Source organism: Macrobrachium rosenbergii, chromosome 22 (genome assembly GCF_040412425.1).
Source record: "Macrobrachium rosenbergii isolate ZJJX-2024 chromosome 22, ASM4041242v1, whole genome shotgun sequence".
Lineage (NCBI taxonomy): Eukaryota > Metazoa > Arthropoda > Malacostraca > Decapoda > Palaemonidae > Macrobrachium > Macrobrachium rosenbergii.
Window position 1 is genome coordinate 14,625,243 of NC_089762.1, and position 20,000 is coordinate 14,645,242.

The following is a 20,000-nucleotide window of genomic DNA, read 5'->3' on the forward strand; positions in this document are numbered from 1 at the left end:
AACTATCATGGCCGAGGTGGGTTAATTTACAATTTCCTGCTGTCGACGGGTAATAAAGTACCTCTTCATTTACACCTTGATGGCTCAGTGGTAACGTCGACTGGAGTTGCTGGATGGCGCATATGTGTGTGGGATCGAGACTCTGCAGTGCCCGTCCATTTATCACTTATAAATTCTTCGGTGATAATTCCCCATCGTATTCCCGTCCATTTATCACACGGTGTGATAAAAAAATGTCATAAAAAGAGCTGCGTGTTCCAAACGTACCAAAGAACTATCATGGCGATAAATTTCCCCTGCTGTCGACGGGTGAATAAAGTACACCAGACTCGGGATTCATTTACACATCTCATGGCTCAGTGGGGATTGCTGGATTCCCTGAGGGAGTCCATTTATCGCTTATAAATTCCCCTTCGTGGGGATATTGATATTTGATATTAAGCGATATTTCCAGCTTCATGATTGTATATAAATCACGGTGTGATAAAAATGTCATAAAAGAGCTGCGTGTTCCAAACGTATATATAGGTAATGCCGATATATTTCCCTGCTGTCGATAATATATATCATTCATTTACACCTATGGCTCATACTGGAGTTGCTGGATATCGAGACTCGGCAGTGCCCGTCCATTTATCATATAAATTCCCTTCGGTGATAATTCCCCGGGGATATATATATTTGATATTATTTATATATATTATATATATATATATATATATATATATATATATATATATATATATATATATATATATATATATATATATATATATATATGTATATATATTCGTAATAATCACAATGATCTTTTCTAGATTTTCTCACACCTTTTGAATGAGTTGGTCACTACAAAGCCTAAGATCCAAAATGAAGAAACCAATGATGAAACTCTGATGCCTGTGGCTAAGAGTTTTTAACGACACATCGGGTGCCGGTTCAAATCTTACCATTTGTTTCTTTTGTTGGATCTTAGTTTTTGTAGTGACAAGTGTGTCCAAAAAGTAAAAAAGTGACTGATAGATTCTCCCAATCTATCTATCTATCTATCTATCTATATATATATATATATATATATATATATATATATATATATATATATATATATATATATTATATATATATATATATATATATATAAATATATATATATATATATATATATATACATATATATATATGTGTATATATATATATATATATATATATATATATATATATATATATATATATATATATATATATATATATATATATATATATATATATATATATATATATATATATATATATATATATATATATATATATATATATATGTATGACTTTTTATCACATCACCGTGATTCATATACAATCAGTAAGCTACAAACGTCCTTTAATATCCAATTCGCTCTACCTCGGAAATAATATATTTTCATATATGTTACCGAAGGGGAATTTTTTAGTTGATAATAAGTTCGTCGTCCCGTGGGCTCGAACCAGCGACGGACAAGAACACACAACTAAGCTTACAAAATTAAAATGCTTTAAAGATTCAAAAAATTAAATTGATGAAACAAGAAATATATACATATATATATATATATATATATATATATATATATATATATATATATATATATATATATATATATATATATATATAATTATGCTAGCAGTAATACTTACCTAAAGTCACAAGGTATATTGTAATTAGTAGTGAATTTCCAATGGTATTGTTAATTGTTGTTTAGTTTTGCAAAAAAATACACTTTTGTAAAATGGCATAAGATGCATAATTGCTGGAGCGCCCAAAAGAGTAGGAATGAAATAAATGGCTATGCCAGTGATCACATTATTCCATTATATCAAATCTTGAGTGCATTGTCATAGATGAATGGTAAATGTTGCTGCCATTGTTCGATTCGTTGAAATGGTGATAAAGAGAAAGAGTGATCCCAGTATTTAGAGTTCTGTTAATTAACATCAAGACTGCCTGTAATATACGTAGCAGCACGGGCTGCACTGCAGGAATTCGTTATGCATGGTAATTTCTCTCTCTCCTCTCTCTCTTCTTACCCTTTCAACTAATATGTATATGTCGTTTCCTTGTACATACCAGAAAGGTAAGTAATCTATATCTGTTATAGGTGACAGGCCTTCGTGGCTTATATTCTACTTTTTCTCGATTTTTCCTCTCACATGAAGACAAAAATGTGTAGAAAAACAGACACACCCGTCTTTCCCGTGCACAGAAGTGACAGACAGCAACGTAAGTTAAACTTTACGTGAGGCAGGCAGAAGATAACTGTAATATATTGTCATCAATAGTAATTTAGTGTTCATGTGTATATACACGTATCATTTCCATTAGCCAAGGGATTTGCTTCTGCCCATGGAAGGAGAGAAGCCATTAGAATACAACGAACAAAGAGACACTGTCTCTCCCTTCAGCTAAAGGCGACACGGTCTCCTCCTTCGTGCAACGAACGGTGTTCATTTTATTCCATTTGGTGATTACTGTCAGCAACGCTGAGTGAATAGATTGGCGATAGACACATCCGCGCGACATGCACTGCGGAACTAGACGACAATACATTCATGTCGACAAATTGAATCCAACGACTGAAAGCTATTACCTAGTTGCCCAACGCTTCCGGTAGTCTCGAGCCCTGCTCATTCTGAAAGTAGTTGCAACTGGTACCACTCGGTTTGTAACTGCAGCGTCACTTCGGCGGTGATTTCTTTTCTACATTTCAATGATTTTTCCTTTCTTTTGGCTTCTACTGCAATACTTTTCTAAATTTCTTGTATGGCCTCTACTTTTTTTACCTTTTCATTGTACTTAAATTATTTCTTGTCTCCCTGATCAATAGAGTTAAATATTAGATAGATATAAAGGCCATCTGCAACTAGGCATACAAACGAATTTGTGGGTCGTTTTCACAGAATTAATTTGATGACTTTTATATCTTTTCAAGACTTTTCTTCCTCACTGCAGTACTCACTACTCACAGAGCCAAAGAAAGCGTGTCACCACGTTGATGATTGAATTGCGTTTTTCTCCGTAAATTGAGTAATAGAGGGAATAAATCTCAAAAGTGATCATCTAGGCTAACACAAAAAGTGTAACGTGAATGTGATGAGGACAACAGTAGAAGACATTTTCCAGCTCATATAAAGATTACCCTTCCAAACAATGTCCAAAGCTTATATGAATTTCACGTTGTTTTTTCCCCTCAGTCTGTAAAAAAGCCGTTTCCTGGCCATTTTGCCTGGGATAGAAGGCATGAAATTAGAATGCGATCAAAATTTAATTCGTGTTATTTACATAAATTTGGTTTCATGTACATTTAGTGGTTAAAGATGAACATGAATGTCCTGACAATCGAAAATTTGTATATTTTATGAATAAACCTCTATTTAAACATTAAAAGACATTTAAAAATCTAAAGGACTATTCTCTCTCTCTCTCTCTCCATATATATATATATATATATATATATATATATATATATATATATATATATATATATATATATATATATATATATATATATATATATATATATATATATATATATATATATATATATATATATATATATATATATATATATATATATATATATATATATATATATATATATATATATATATATATATATATATATATATATATATATATAGAGAGATGGAGAGAGAGAGAGAGAGAGAGAGAGAGAGAGAGAGAGAGAGAGAGAGAGAGAGAGAGAGAGAAAGCCCTTTAGATTTTTTAAATGTCTTTTATTGTTTAAATAGAGGGTTTATTCATAAAATATACAAAATTTTGATTGTCAGGATATACATGTTCATCTTTAATCACTAACTATACATGAAACCAAATTTATGTAAATAATATATATATATATATATATATATATATATATATATATATGTATTTATGTATACATACAGTACATATATATATATATATATATATATATATATATATATAGAATATATATATAGTATATAAATATATGTATATATATATGTAATATAACATATACACACACATATATGAATATATATATATATATATATATATATATATATATATATATATATATATATATATATATATATATATATATATGTGTGTGTGTGTGTGTGTGTGTGTGTGTGTGTGTGTATGTATATGGGGCTGCTCAAAAATTACGTAACACTTTTTTGGTAGTTTTTCACCGCCCTCCCCTCCTTGTCACGCCTCATAACACATGTCCAGACCCCCTGCAAAATTATGTAACATCAGCTGGTGCTCCGCCCCACCAATTAGTGTTTCCCTTTTTTTTTAATGCAATGACACATTAAAGTCTAGCCTATACCTGGAAATTATTACCTTTAGGTTTTTCTGAATACTTTTATGTTATGATATTAAAAATCACAGATAAATTTGAAATGAAAATGTTCTCTTATGCTGTGTTTAGAAGAGCATTCATTTAATTTGTGATATTTTTCTAAGTCATATTTATGCATAAAGTAAAGAATGTCTGCGCTCAGAAAAGGGATGAGTTTGTGATATTATTCTATGTCGCGTCATGCATATAGTACAAAATGTTGAAATACAAACAAGAGTTGAGTTTGTGATATTTTTTAAACATAATTATGCCAAAAAAATTAAATACCATATTCTCAGTATTACTAAAATATAATAAAATTCTATTGCAGAATCTTTGCTATCTCTCTTTTGTCCTTCTACATTTACATCTTTTCAAGAGAAACAAAGGAAAAAAATGAAAATGTTATGAAACTTATGGCTGCACCCCCTCCCCCCACTGTCACACTCATAACACTTCACCATACCCCTACCCCCACTGTCACTCATATCACTTCACAATACCCCCCCCACTGTCACACTCATAACACTTCACCATACCCCCTACCCCACTGTCACTCATATCACTTCACAATACCCCCTTCCCACTGTCACACTCATAACACTTCACCATACCCCTACCCCCACTGTCACTCATATCACTTCACAATACCCCCTCCCCACTGTCACACTCATAACACTTCACCATACCCCTACCCCACTGTCACTCATATCACTTCACAATACCCCTCCCCTGCTGTCACACTCATAACACTTCACCATACCCCCTACCCCCACTGTCACTCATATCACTTCACAATACCCCTCCCCCACTGTCACACTCATAACACTTCACCATACCCCCTACCCCCACTGTCACTCATATCACTTCACAATACCCCCTCCCCCCACTGTCACACTCATAACACTTCACCATACCCCCTACCCCCACTGTCACACTCATAACACTTCACCCCCTACCCCTGCTGTCACTCATATCACTTCACAATACCCCCTCCCCACTGTCACACTCATAACACTAACACTCATCACTTCACAATACCCCTCCCCACTGTCCACTCATAACACTTCACCATACCCCTACCCCACTGTCACTCATATCACTTCACAATACCCCCCCCCACTGTCACACTCATAACACTTCACCATACCCCTACCCCCACTGTCACTCATATCACTTCACAATACCCCTCCCCCACTGTCACACTCATAACACTTCACCATACCCCTACCCCCACTGTCACTCATATCACTTAACACTTCACCCCCTCCCCCACTGTCACACTCATAACACTTCACCATACCCCTACCCCCCACTGTCACACTCATAACACTTCACCATACCCCTACCCCACTGTCACTTCACAATACCCGCTCCCCCACTGTCACACTCATAACACACCATACCCCTACCCCACTGTCACACTCATAACACTTCACCATACCCCTACCCCCACTGTCACCATATCACTTCACAATACCCCTCCCCCACTGTCACACTCATAACACTTCACCATACCCCCTACCCCACTGTCACTCATATCACTTCACAATACCCCCCCCACTGTCACACTCATAACATTTCACCATACCCCTCCCCCACTACACCCCTTCACTGTCACACTCATAACACTTCACCATACCCCTACCCTCCCTGTCACTCATATCACTTCACAATACCCCCTCCCCACTGTCACACTCATAACACTTCACCATACCCCTACCCCCACTGTCACTCATATCACTTCACAATTCCCCTCCCCACTGTCACACTCATAACACTTCACCATACCCCTACCCCCTGTCACTCATATCACTTCACAATACCCCCCCCCCCCCACTGTCACACTCATAACACTTCACCATACCCCCCCCCACCCCCACCACACCACATATCACTTCACCATACCCTCCCCCACTGTCAAACTCATATCACTTCACCATTCCCCCCCCCACTGTCATACTCATATCACTTCACCATACCCCCTTCCCCACTGTCACTCATATCACTTCACAATACCCCCTCCCCCACTGTCACACTGATAACACTTCACCATACCCCTACACCCACTGTCACTCATATCACTTCACAATACCCCCTCCCCCACTGTCACACTCATATCACATCACCATACACCACAATACCCCTCCCCCACTGTCACACTCATAACACTTCACCATACCCCTCCCCACTGTCACTCATAACACTCATACCCCTACCTCATATCAATACCCCTCCCCCACTGTCACACTCATAACACTTCACCATACCCCCTACCCCACTGTCACTCATATCACTTCACAATACCCCTCCCCCACTGTCACACTCATAACACTTCACCATACCCCTACCCCTACTGTCACTCATATCACTTCACAATACCCCCCCCACTGTCACACTCATAACACTTCACCATACCCCCTACCCCACTGTCACTCATATCACTTCACAATACCCCCTCCCCCACTGTCACACTCATAACACTTCATCCCCTACCACCCCTGTCACTCCTACCCCACTGTCACTCATATCACTTCACAATACCCCCTCCCCCACTGTCACACTCATAACACTTCACCATACCCCTAGCCCCTGTCACTCATATCACTTCACAATACCCCCTCCCCCCACTGTCACACTCATAACACTTCACCATACCCCCTACCCCCACTGTCACTCATATCACTTCACAATTCCCCCTCCCCACTGTCACACTCATAACACTTCACCATACCCCACTACCACCCCTGTCACTCATATCACTTCACAATACCCCTCCCCACTGTCACACTCATAACACTTCACAATACCCTCCCCCACTGTACACTCATAACACTTCACCATACCCCCTACCCCACTGTCACTCATATCACTTCACAATACCCCCCCCCCACTGTCACACTCATAACACTTCACCATACCCCCTAGCCCCCCCTGTCACTCATATCACTTCACAACTTCACAATACCCCCCCCCCACTGTCACACTCATAACACTTCACCATACCCCTACCCCTGTCACTCATATCACTTCACAATACCCCTCCCCCACTGTCACACTCATAACACTTCACCATACCCCCGCCCCCCACCGTCACACCCATATCACTTCACCATACCCCTCCCCACCATGTCAAACCCATATCACTTCACCATACCCCTCCTCCCACTGTCACACTCACCATCCCCCTCTGCCCCACCATCACCCCCATACCCCCATCCCCACTGTCAAACTCATATCACTTCACCATACCCCCTCCTCCCACTGTCACACTCACTCATATCACTGTCACCATACACCCTCCCCCCCAAAGGCGTAACGTAATTTTTGAAAGGCCCCTATATATATATATATATATATATATATATATATATATATATATATATATATATATATATATATATATATATATATATATATGTATATGTGTGTGTGTGTGTGTGGTATTCTAACCAGGATGTAAATCCACTCCCCTTCCTTCTAGCTGTATTTCCGCTTTATTTTCTGAAAGCAATTTGTGGATTCATGCGATTTTTTCCCGATCTCTATTCCTTTTGTTGCTTGACAAAATCCTGATTTTTTCTGCACTAGGCAAACCAACAGCTAGGTCACATTCCATCGCTCCCTCCGCAGTCAAAAAGAGAGGAATACGAGACATCCGCAATCAGAAGTAAAGATACGCAAGATTTCTTTTTGCAACTGAATATTAGTTTTTTGTTCAGGAGTGGGCGTGTTGATCATTATTAATTAAAATTTCTCATCCCATTTATATTCAAATATCTTTTCTGTCAGTTCTGTACCTTATTAGATCCATGAATGGAACTTTCACTTGCAAAGTTCTTACTTACACTTCCACATTTTATGCAATTTTGCACAATAAACACCTAACCCAACATATCTTTTCCATACACCTCAATCCGTGCTATTTTCGCTTGGTTATTATCTGCCCTCAGCTTCACTTGATGTATTCCTCCATGCAATTAATTCTCTTTTATTCAATAGGCATGACAGTGAGACTGGACATTAAGTTTTTTTGAAATGTAACAAATACATGGACAAATTAGGTACTGAAATTTCTCGAGATGTTCATTAAGAAAAATGACTGACACAACATGCAACCGGTGAGCTATGGGTTGCAGTTTTCTGTTTTGAAATTATTCTTTCTTGATTCTTTTCATGACAGAAAGCAACATTTACAGTGAGTGTACACTCGTGTAATCCGTATACTCGGGAGTCTTCTAAATAGGGATTTACGCAGGGTACACTCACTCAAAAATGGTTTGCAACATACTTCAAAACTTTTCGGACAACAGCTTATACTAGTGACATCTGGGACACATTGCGATACATTTTTGAGTGAGTGTACATCACAAAGACTCATCTTTAGATTCTGGTTAGTTAATAAAGTCGGTAAAACATTGTCGATGGACAATTGTGCATTCACTTACGTAAAGTGAATGCAGCTGAGCGGCTTCAATGATGAAATGAGGCGAATGGGTCACTGCGATCGTCGGCTCTTGAATACTATGTCATTCATATTTCAGACTTCACGTTCAGTTTTATTCATTTGAGAATAAGGAATTCAAAGAATCTGTGAGTGTAAACAATACGAGATTTGGTGAAATGATTTATCATATGATTTGTAAGGCATTCTCATCTTCGTTTCATGCAGAAAACAATGGAACTGGCCATAATCATGTCTTTGTTAAATCAAGGTTAGATGGATACACGACCAAAAAGGATTGAAAAGACCGGCGAGGTTCACCAAAGAAGGATCTTCTCAGAGGAAAGAAGATCGCGGGATTGGCAGCAGATGGCAGGAAGAAGAGAATGACAAAGGTCTCCGCCAGACGGAATATGCAGACACGGCCATGCAATTAGCTATTTGTTTGTATTTGAGAATATCCTGCAAAAGATACATACACATTACAGATCAACTGGATACTACAGTGCACCTGGGAATACTTATGACGTTGTTTACTTGACTGAGAACATGATTGCCTGTAATACTGTCGATCTTCATTTCCTCTTTAAACTGAATACTTTGTTGTAAGGTTCAGGGTTCATCAATGTTCGGAGTAGGACGTTCTTCGGTTTTCCCCTTTAGTTATTGGGCGAAGGGACGGACTGTTGTCAGAGCGATTTTAAAGTTCGTTGCTAAGCATCGTTCTGCTTTAAATGACACACACAGGAAGTCTAAATCACAGACGCAACGATAAATAAAGAATAGGTTTCACCGCAATTAGCCGTAATAATCTCCTGTAGTTATAGCCTGCCTCTCAAGTGCACATGCATACAGCCATACACAGGGACGCACACACACATATACATATACATACATACACACACATATATATATTATATATACTTATACATTTTCACTAATCATTTTCATTACTCATTTGCATAAAGATGCATTCAAACATTACAATAAGCTCCTGAATACATATATAGTATGCAAATGGTACAGAATGTTATGCCTGGTGTACTCTACAAAAATGAATATCATCATATGCGATGAACCCCGACCGCAGATAAATAAAAGGAGGTACCTCAATGCTCACCAAACAGGTCAAGGTTATGAAATCATTGCAAAGATAAGGTTCTGTCACTTCACTTTTGGTGTAGTGGCTTCTTATCCTTTATTGATCAAAACTTCCTAATGTCAAAACATCCGTCTCCAAACGGGCAGGCGCCTAATGGGTTTGGCGCCCAAATACCGCGAATTAGGAAATCGAGATATGAAGAGATTATTGTGGTCTTAGCAATGCACAGATTAAAAAATACTCATAGCAGCACGAGTCTTGAAATGGAGAAACAAATCCACAGTTACGCATGGGTACAAATATATTAAAAAATAATTCTAAACAGAGAACTTTCGAGAATCTGTTTGATTCCCCTTTGAAGGAACCGGTCGCTAACATAAGCAACGGCAGATCAGGTAATGCCGCCATTTCCTGAGGACAGCCCGCCAGTCTCCTGGAATGTCTAATTGGTCCTTCTCCAGTGCGGTCGTTCTGATGATCAACAACAGCAAAGGCACCGGCAGCATCTGTTACTGGAAGTAACCGAGTTACTTAACAGGAGAAGGAGAGACAACCGCAGCATCAGATGTGGCTACCGAAACAACACTATGATAATGTTCTTCATTCTTAAATCCTTTGCCTATGCGAGAATGGACTATGCAAACATCATATGTGGATGATGTCCATCCTTCTCTATCATTGGAAAAAATCTCACACCAAGATGGAGATCACAACCCCAGCAGTAATCTCTGATCTCCAGAGCGTTTGGGGTGTGACCTTCAGAGCCCAGACTTGGGGGTCTATTCACGAACATCAATTTGCATTGCAATCTCAATATAATTTCAACCTGGTATGTGGGAGAGGGGATGCAATCAGACTTCGAGGCGCTTATCCTGATTCCTTATATTACGCGCTGAATTCTACACGTGCCTTTACAAATGGAGGAGGAAGTTTTCATAAAATACACCCTATTGAAAAATGATGGGATTGGGTAAAATTACGATTCAAGCCCTGGTGGAATTTATAAGTGATTTTTGCCAACACTGTTGCAAAGGAATTAGCTGGCAAAGTTCCAGCAATAAAGACATTTACAGAGGAACGGGAGGACGTTAAGAAGCACCTTCCTCCCTGGAATGGAGTTGTTACCACCATAAATACGCACACACACATATATGTATATATACATACATATACACACACACACACACACACACACACACACACACACACATATATATATATATATATATATATATATATATATATATATATATATATATGACCTACCGTCTTGCTAACAACTCTCAGGTACCAGCAGTACATTTCAAAATTATAGTAGTAATCTTGAGGATAAATTAACAATAGAAAAAACTCCACTGGAGTCTTGCAGAACAGGAAAATTTTCTAGTGAAAACCTGTGGCGTCTTTTCATTAAAAGATGGCTCCTTTCTTCTCTATTAAGTTTTGAGAGTGTCATGAAGCAAGCTCCGATGATTGGATGGAAGTATCAATGGCACAGGTGATGATGCCACAGGTAAGAATGGGATGGGAGGGTGGGACCCCTTTCGGGTGTGGGTGAGCATTGCTGTGATTTTGGATTGATACTAATACCTTTGATTTAGAATGCCCACTGACTTTCCTCGTGATGGGACCTGCCTTGTCTTGACACTTGTGCCTTTAAAATCACTACGAATGAGGTAATAAAATAGATACCGAAAAGACAAAGGAATAAAGTGGAGAGAACAGCAAAAAAAAAAAGAAGGGAAGGGAAATGGGTAAATGATGTAAATCTTTAAATAAAAAATGAGCACATCCTTTTGCCTTTTTTGGGATGTGTTACTTGTTTCTTTTTCGTGCGTTTCCAAGTGCAGTGTTTTCTTCCATGCAAGCGTTCCCCGACCTCTTCCCTGACAAGATTCTCGTACGACTCTTCAGTACTACAACAAAGAAAGGTGACTAGGAGACAAAAGACCTGTGAATTAAAAAAAAAAAAAAGATGAGAGCGAATTCACTCTAAAAAAATCCCCTAGGGTTTCAATTAACGTTTTCCTTCAACTTCGTCACAAGAACGAGACAGCATAAGGATTCTGTTAATTGGTTTCTAAAAGAATAAGTTGAAGGGTGATGCTTGACCCTTGACTCGCAGCTTCAAGGACCCTTTTACCACATAAACGAGAACTTTCTCTTACAAAGAGGAAACCAAGCGCATTTAACTTTTTCATTTATATAATTTCATGTACATTCAGTATTAGCACATATATATATATATATATATATATATATATATATATATATATATATATATATATATATATATATATATATATATATATATATATATAAAAAGAACAAATTAGTCTCTATGACAGAAAGTTAAGATGGGCTGGTCTTTCCAAAAAAAAAGGGGGTGGCTATAAGTCTCTTTCTTTCTTTCTTTCTTTCTTTCGTTCTTTCTTTTCTTTCTTTCTTTCTTTCTTCAACTTTGGGATGAAGCATGAAACGAGTACAGAAAGATCGTAATTAAATTACTTTATAGAGGTAAATTGCATTATTTTAAGTTTTTATTAATTTCTCTCAGTGGCTTTAATATAGAGTTCCTTTGGCCCTGAAGGATTCATACTTATCTCTCTTTGATAATCTGCTAGTTGACTTTACGCGAATGTTTGCTCATGTACAGGACTTTAGGCTAGGAAAATGGCAACCATACTAGGTGCAAAATTATTCAGTCGTACACTCTCTTTCTACCGGATCGTCTGTGAGTGTTTTATTTTTAATTTCCATCGGTTTATAAGCTACAATTTGTTGATGGTGCTCCTAATTATGTGGTATTTACCATCTCAGTTTTACGTTTCATATCGTTTAACCTCTTAGTTTTTTCAAACGTTCGATTGCCCAGTGTCTTTGTTGCGTAACTAAATTTCATCCTTTCCCTAAAGTTGACTTTCCAAGAAACTGTCCCGTTTCCTCTTTCACTCTTTTCCGGCAATGTGTCAATAAGTGATAACTTACACCAAGGCCTTCCATATCCTCAGCCTATAATTTCTGAGTCTCGGGCCCCCTTTCTATCTGTCTATCTATCTATTTATCTATCTATCTCTTCGTGTAAGGCACAGAGTTTCCTGGTTTTCATTAACCTTCAGTCCTCTGTTACCTGTGTTTCCATTTCATTCATCTTTTGGCATTTTTCAACAAGTTCCGTCCGGTGGAATTTATATAGCTTGGTGTCTCCATTCTGTTTCAAATCTTTTATTGACCCTGTTTTATCCTCCACCTTGTTCCCGACCTTTTTAAGCTTTATGACATCAAAAACACCTTAAATTCGTATTGTTCCCTTGGATTTTTTATTTTAAAAACCCATGCTTCCAACTTTTTAGTTTCCGCCTCTTTCCACTCTTTCTTTCATGCCCCTTCACTTCCCTTCCTCTTCCCAGTGGCACCTCTCTTTTTTTTGCTGTAGTTAGTTCCCTTTCCCCTCTTCCTCAGTATTTCTTTGTTATATTTCTCTTTTATCTCCTTTCCAGGAAATGCTCGAGGACTGGTTATTCCGACAGTCGTGTCCGATTCTAGTCTTTCTCTTACAACCTCCTCAGTCTCGAAATCCCTGAAGGACTTGGGGAAGTATTGTTTCCCCTCCCCGATATCCGCTCACAATCCACCTCCTGAGTCCCTGGCCGCTTTCCCTTCGCTTTATCGGCTCCTCTTTAATCCTTGACACTCACTCTGATTTTTCTTTCCTCGTCATTACCTGCTTTACCCACACATCTATATCATCTTAGTTTCTGTCATTTCTCCTATTGCTCTCCGATTTCCTCATCATGTCCTTGTCTTTTATACCTTATCTTATCATTACCTCATTCGTCCTCCGTCGCTCACTCATCAGTTCAATAATTGTTCTTGCTGCACCTTCTTCCTCTCTAAATCTTGTACACTTCTACATTAGCATTTCTTGAAATCATTCTATGAATCATTCAGTTGTTTATCTTACCCACTTCCTCTTATTCCCTTTCCTTATCTTTCTCCACCCAAATTCTTAATCCTCTTCCGGTATACCCCTGTCTTTTCCTTATCTTGCTACCAGCTCTATTTCTTTTTTTCTTTTTTTTATTCTGCTCCTTCCCCAACCCTGTACCACGCCAGAGGCTTAGGTTAATTAGCTAGCAAAATTCCTCCCCTAACAACCAGACCTGACTACACTGTTGCTGAACTTGAATTCATCTTTGCCCTCAAGTCTGCTGTCATGTTCCCAGTTCTCTAACCTTCTCCCTTTCCCTACAGCCTGCACAACTCAACTTGTAAATCCTGTAATTTCAAGAGGTTCTTTTCGAAACTGGCAGAGAAATATCTTTAATAATCATGTAGAAAATATAAAATAAATATAAATCACAATGTGCAAATATTCACATGGAACAATTCAATAAGGCAAATTTCCTTAGAATATTGCCCAAATGTAATTTCCTTAGAATATGTAAACAGAGGAAAATCCAAGAACAAGGAAATAAGCACATTATGGTTAAAAATAAAAAGTCACTGGAAATATACACATTAACATACAGATATTTAAGCAAACAAACAGCACTTAAGTACTGTAAAATTTTATAAGCTTTGCTTCCAAACTCTGGCTCAGCTACCAGCTTTTGCTGCCAATCATGAAGCTATCTCCAACAGTCATAGACTTATATCCACATGCCCAGTCAATTACCTGTCACTATTTTTCCGTCCACATGCCAAGCCAAAAGAAGCTAATTTCTGAGAATAAATCAGTCTCACTCTGGACTCACATGTGTGCATTCCTTCTTCACTGTTGAGTAGCATGGTTTTTGCCCTAGCGATTAATGTAGTCAATATGGCCATGCCCTAACACTAACATACAGCAACTAACAGACCAAATACAGTGTTTAAGTTCTGGGTTTGCCAAGAGTTCAAGGTCATTCTCCCCTACCAGGTAGACCATGATTGGTATTCATGGAAAATTTAAGAGATTAAGGACCTCATTACAACATGCCTATCGCTGCAAAAAGCCACTAATGGACTCAATTCAGCATCTAAGTTCTGGTTTAGCTCTCCCTCAAGTACCCTAGGACATATTCAACTATAATGGTGGCCTCAGCATGTTTTTCTCATAAAGGACAACCAGGAATTCACAGGAATGGTAAACTAATACCACCAATTCCTGCTAAACATCATTAAAATCATTGCAAACCCTGTGCAATGCCCTCAGCAGAAACACTGCCTCAGCTTCTTCAGTTGAAAATTAAAACCAGCCTAGAGGAAGTACACCACCTTCTACAGGGGACTTCTAGCTGTATACCTAAACACCTGGCACTTGCGGCACCTACTGGAAGGAACACCTTTAACCTACCTAACAGACCATCAACCATTTATCCCCACCCTACCAAAAGCTAAGATGATTATTCCACCTGCCAACAATGCCAGCTCTCAGCCATCAGTGAATTTGGGTGTATCATACGACATGTCCTTAGCAGGAAACACTCAGTGGCAAATGCACCATCCAGAACAGAAATCAATGAAGTCCAGCTAGAGATAAAATATGACAAGCTCACTGATGCCTCACTCAAAGATTTGGAAACCAAAGCCCATCACAGGTCCATCACAAATCTGTAATGGAAGATATTCCCCTTAGCAACACAGGGTGTACAATCCTCTATGACACCAGCACCAGCCACCCTCACCCCTTATGCCAGTTGGCTTTTATAAGAAGGTATTTGACCTCATTCCCGGACTCTCTCACCCCTCCAGAGCTGAAAGGGATGTGAAAACATGGGTCAAATAATGTATCAAGTGCCAAACAAAGAAAATAACTCATCACACAGAATCTGCCATTACATTTCCAGATACATCTTCATGGTTACAAAATGATCCACATGATGGCCAGAAGCAAAACCAGTGTCAGAAACGTCACATGCCTGTGTTGAGACACTCCTCAATGGCTGGGTCAGATGTTTTGGCATACCTGACAATATAACCTCCAATTGAGAACCAGCATTCATGTCCATAATATGAAGTGCCATGGCCAAATTAATGGGCCCAAAAATTTATCACATCACCGCCTGCCATCCTGCCACCAGCCACATGGCAGAAAAGAGCACACCGTCCCTTCATGACTGCCTTTATCATTAGATGCAGCAGTCCAGACTGGAGGTCACAACTACCCTGGTTTCCATGCCACTCCAAAGGAAAAATTCAGTGCCTCTCCCACTGAAATGAAAATCAGTGAAACACTGCGTATCAGATGAGTAAGCTGTCCAACCAGATGATGAGCTCTCAAGACTCCGCAGGGTTATTGCAAGGTACTGCCCTTGTTTGCAAACGTACAGGGACTTGAAGAAAAACGCTTATCAAGAAGCCTCCACACAAACTGCTTTGTATTCATGTGTAACAATGTCCACAAACCTCCACTAACAGCCCCATACAGGTGGTCACAACTCACCCTCAAAAAAAAAAAAAAAAAAAAAAAAAAAATCCGTGACAGATCTTCACTCACTATGAGTACCGTTAACACAACTCTGATGCCGGCCATTTGATGACTGAAGATTAATATCATTACCATAATTATTACACATGTCACACAGTTTCTATAAAACCATGATGGATACCGAAGTAAAAAAAAAAAAGCATTAGAATAATTTGAACAAGTTTGCAGTCCTATCTATTGGCAAACTCATTATATCACAAGCATTCGAATTTTTTCTGTATACTTATTAGGTATTAGTGGGAAAATGTACAAGATTCAAAGTACTTAAATTATCATAAGGGTGAACGGTCAAATAATCAGTATTCACGGGATGCTCAAAAGGATTTAGATTGTTCTGCAATGAATGCAAATTACCCTTTGCTACCGTCAGCTCTTTCTGGAGATTTTTTTGCGAGGTGCAAAACGATAGTTTTGAATGTCTTAAAAGTATTTGGTATCTATGTGAAAATAAATGGTAAAACCTATCAAGGTCTTCGCTACTCTTACTGCTTAAGTTGTATGAATTTTTAAAGATATGCTCGGTATCTAAAAATATTTGGGCAGAGATCCCTCACTGCTGTATCAAGAAAGGGGTCAACCAAAAATGAAAAAATGACTAAGTTTGCCACTTTTTTGGTGCAAGTATTGAAATTTGTCAATATACATTAAAGACTTGTACTGCTATTTATTCACCTTCCTATATTCACTATATATATATATATATATATATATATATATATATATATATATATATATATATATATGTACATATATATACATACATATATATATATATATATATATATATATATATATATATATATATATATATATATATATATATGCTAAAAATCACAGTAGATGCACGTGACTTCAGTGTATAAGCGAATCCCACAGGAAAAAGACAGGCAGAAGTTCAGTAGTATGTATGTACATCTATATATATATATATATATATATATATATATATATATATATATATATATATATATATATATATAATCTATTAGTCACTTTTTTACCATATACATATGTAATTGTCATAACCACAATGCCTTTTGAACTTTTCGAATTCTTCATACCTTTTGGATAGGCTTGTAACTACAAAGCCTGATATCCAAATGCAAAGACATGGAGCGATTCTAACATCCATAACAAAGGTCAGTATCGTGACCTCATTCTGATACTCCAGATGCAGGTTAGAGTTATGTTATGGGTGTCAGCATTGCTTCATACTCTTACATTTGGATATCAGGCTTTGCAGTTACAAGCATATCCGAAAAGTGTCAAGAATTCGAGAAGTTCAAAGGGCATTGTGGTTGTTACAATTACCAATCGGCTGTCATGGTGGTGGTGGGTTGATGCCGACGTTAAGCACAAATACCTGCATTCGACGGTGTTTTGTACAGCAGAGTTGGTAACAACTTATACCTCTCGTGGTAGGGCGTCACAGAACGTCGTTGGCTAGCACTGTTTGTCTTTTCACGAAGTCTTCCTGTGACCGTTTTTATTTCTTTGGCACTATTACCTGAACCCTGGTGAGGTGTGGAAATACATGAAAAGCTCTTGGTTCAAGTAAATTTTGGTCACCCTTCTTGCTGAATGAAAATATAATGTCAAACGTCATCAGTGATTTGTTGAAATATACATACATACATATAAATGTACATATATACCCTGTATATATATATATATATATATATATATATATATATATATATATATATATATATATATATATATATATATATATATATATATATATATATAATCAGTAAGCTACAAATGTCCTTTAATATCAATTCGCTCTACCTCCGGAAATAATATATTTTCATATATGTTACCGAAGGGGAATTTTTAGTTGATAAAAGTTCGTCGTCCGTGGGCTCGAACCACCGAAGGACAAGAGCTCAGGACTACAGTGGACGCAGCGGGCGTCCACAGTAGTCCTGAGTTCTTGTCCTTCGCTGGTTCGAGCCCACGGGACGACGAACTTATTATCAACTAAGAAAAAAACCCTTCGGTAACATATATGAAAATATATTATTTCCGAGGTAGAGCGAATTGATATTAAAGGACGTTTGTAGCTTACTGATTGTATATGAATCACGGTGATGTGATAAAAAAGTCATAAGTCATATATATATATATATATATATATATATATATATATATATATATATATATATATATATATATATATATATATATATATATTATAGTTGACCAACCCGGCGCTGCCCGGGATAATTCTGAATGACGACCGATAAGCTCTCTCTTTCTTTCTCTCTCTCTCTCTTTCTCTCACTCTCCCTCCCTGTCTCTTTCCCTCTTTCTTCTCCCAAACATCCCCTCTACTCTCTCTCTCACTTCTCGCTCTCACTCTCTCTCTGTCACCCCTTCCAAACCCTAACCCACTTTGGCGCCATTGATGCCTTACCCCCACAGTATTCTTTTCCAAATATTAAGTCATATGTATACCGAAATTGGGTATGATAAATTCGTAAAGTTACTAAGTCTATGGGCATAACCAGCCCCGTTTCAGGGTGACCCTTCCCCTCACCTTTGGTGCCCTTTGGTACTAGGGATGTCTTACCCCCACAGTATTCTTTTCCAGAATGTAAGTCATATGTATACCAAGTTTGGTTGAAATTGCTCAACGCGTTTCAGAGTTATGCTGGAACCCACATACATACATTTATATACAGTATATATATATATATATATATATATATATATATATATATATATATATATATATATATATACATACATACATATATACATACAGTTCATCTTGTAATCTGCAATTATCAATTCCTAATAAGTTTTCAAACAAAAGTATGGCAGTCATTTTGTTAATTAAAATCAGAAATTTTCTCACCTTTGAAATAATCACTTCTTCCTTCGGGTTATTAGAAATTCCATTCCGGAAGACTTCCCTCTATTGGTTTGGAAATGATTCTGTTCTCTTGTTCATTAGTCGCAAGCAGCATGCTCTCCTGGAAAGGAGAAAGACAAAATAAATGAATTTTGCTGATAATCTGGTAAACGAGGCTAATCCATAATAGCGCCCTGTTCCTCTTATATACCAACAAAATCGTGGTTGTGATGCACATCCTGAAGAAATTGTAAACAGACTGCCACCAAGAACTCTCGCAATAGTTTAGATTAGAGGGAGAGTTAATTTATTCCGCAATGAAAATGGAGAGAGAACGCTAATAACATTCATTACATGGAATGATATTACAAAGGAATAGGACTCTGTTCCATTCAAAAATAATAAATACGTGAACGGGACTCTTCTCCTTAATTCCCTTGTCGCGTTCATACCATGACGTGAAATGTAAATGAATGCAGATTACTGTAAATACAGTAATCATTGTTGAATAAATGAACTCGAGCAACAATCTACCCAGGACAATGTTACAACTTCAGTTCTGAGAACACCAACGGCAACGGGAATAAATTTACATGATCGAACCACCGGGATGTCTGGTTCTTCCTAAAAATAACGATTGCAATATACGTGAACTTTCATTATAAATAACACTCCGAAGGGAAAGAGAGCGCATCTAGCAAAGGCTTTTGAGACGCAAAAATCTTGTAACTAATGAAGCCTCTTGCTGACGTGTACGGGCC

At 37.7% G+C, this 20,000-nt stretch overlaps 2 protein-coding genes across 2 annotated transcripts in view; one reads left to right on the forward strand and one right to left on the reverse strand.

Annotated features, from left to right (window-relative positions):
• LOC136850591 (interferon regulatory factor 4-like) overlaps positions 1–20,000 on the reverse strand; it is a 281,743-nt gene that overhangs the window by 241,457 nt on the left and 20,286 nt on the right. The window contains exon 2 of the mRNA XM_067124257.1: positions 19,243–19,360. The gene's annotated coding sequence lies outside the window, so the exon portion shown is untranslated. The remainder of the gene's footprint in view (positions 1–19,242; positions 19,361–20,000) is intronic.
• LOC136850588 (uncharacterized) overlaps positions 1–20,000 on the forward strand; it is a 219,940-nt gene that overhangs the window by 69,518 nt on the left and 130,422 nt on the right. The window lies entirely within an intron of this gene.